This window comes from Fukomys damarensis, unplaced genomic scaffold (genome assembly GCF_012274545.1).
Source record: "Fukomys damarensis isolate Sample0158 unplaced genomic scaffold, DMR_v1.0_HiC HiC_scaffold_20, whole genome shotgun sequence".
Classification (NCBI taxonomy): Eukaryota; Metazoa; Chordata; class Mammalia; order Rodentia; family Bathyergidae; genus Fukomys; species Fukomys damarensis.
Genome location: NW_022900932.1, coordinates 42,760,920 through 42,762,661, shown reverse-complemented (window position 1 = coordinate 42,762,661; position 1,742 = coordinate 42,760,920).

Sequence of the window (1,742 nt, the reverse complement as noted above, 5' to 3'; positions counted from 1 at the left end):
CTCTCTCTCTCTCTCTCTCTCTCTCTCTCTCCCTTCCTGCCTCCTGCTCGCCTCCCTGCAATAAAGATCTCCTGCCGGACCTCTCGGTGCGTGAGTGGCCTATTTGGGAAGGGGCACCCGAAAGGGCACGCGAACCCCCTTTCACCCAGCACTTGGGAGGCTAAGGCAGGAGAACTGCTGTAAGCTTAAGACCAGCCTGGGATAGTGAGTTCTAGGCAAGTGAATTACACAGGGAGACCCTGTCTCAAAAGAACCTAGAAAGAGCTGGAGATTTAGCTCAGTGTTTCTGCCGCCTGCCTTGTAAGTGCAAGGTCCTGAGTTCAATCTCCGGTACCAAAGAAAGAAAGACAGACAGACAGAAAGAAAGAAATTGCTTACTATTTATGTTGCCTCATCTGACTGCATAATAATGGCACGTGTCCCTTGCTTCATTGGATATTTGCCTTGATCATACACGTACACTCTCTATACGGCCAACTCAGTGTTCATGAACTTTAAGATCATATTATTTGGTCAACTCTTACTTATATAAGAGGTTGCTATTGGGGTTTATTGGTGAATGTGGGAGGCCTGGGAGGACATTCTCATACTCCTTTTCCCTTGCAGGCAGTAAGCAGTGTGGAGTACAGAATTGAACCCTGTGGTTTAAGTAGTTTTGAATTTAAACAAATCCTCTATATCTGAAGCATTTTTGGTTTTCCATCCTTCAGGGTTAGGGCTTCTTTCCTGGCATTCCTACATCCCTCTGGGCTGTCCCTATGACCACTTACTACCACTGTGTTGTAATGGTCTTTTCCTGTGTCTGGGTCTGACCTAGAGGTGAGTCTTGGTGGGGATTATGTCTTTCCCATGACTATAGCCCCAGGCCCAGCCAGCTCTTTGGGAAAGAGCCAGAGGCACAGCACCTATCAACCTTCATTATTACAGTGGATCTCTCTGCTTTGCAGTTCCTGGGTGAGGCATGAAATCTTCATAGCTGAAGATATTATGTCACAAAGAATCAGCCATCAGTATTCCAGGGATATTTAGCGTTCCTGTCTCTGCCTCACACCTTATATGTCCCAGTAAGTGCCTCTCTACCTCTTAATCGCAGACTCCTTCTCCAGGACTGCCTGAGAGAGGGGTTTTGTAGATGGACATCCTGTCTCTGTCCTTGCCTCCTGGGAACAGGCCTAAAAATGACAATCAATTCATTTGGCTAATTAGTATACTGCTTGTTCAGTGAGACCTCTCTGGCAGCCTCCTCCAGGCTTTTATACAAGGGAGTGACGGACCTCTAACCAGTTTACAAAAGATGACTATTGGATGGTGTATTTATTCAAAGACCAAGTTTTACTGTGGAGATTGTAAAGCTGTTTTCTTCAAGATCTGGACTTACAAATGGGCTGGAAGTACAGGCTGACCTTGCCAAGTTCCAGGCCCAGGGACTTTCAGTCATATGGATACTGTCCAGAGTCTTTCTCAGCATTTACAGAGCTTCACCTGCCTCTGGCTTGGTTCCTTGGAAATTTGTCTTTGAGTCTGTAAGCACTTATGTGGTATGATTTCCAAGGTCCCAGGAAATTCCACCTATCCACTCTGCTATCTACTCTTCCGTGCTTGATTGCTTTAGTTGACAAAACTTCACCAATTAGAGTCAGAGCTTTTAAAACCCTCAGGAACAATGAAAAATTTCAAATGTGTGCTTTTTTTAATTGAATATATATCTATATATATATCTACATACACACATATGTCTATAT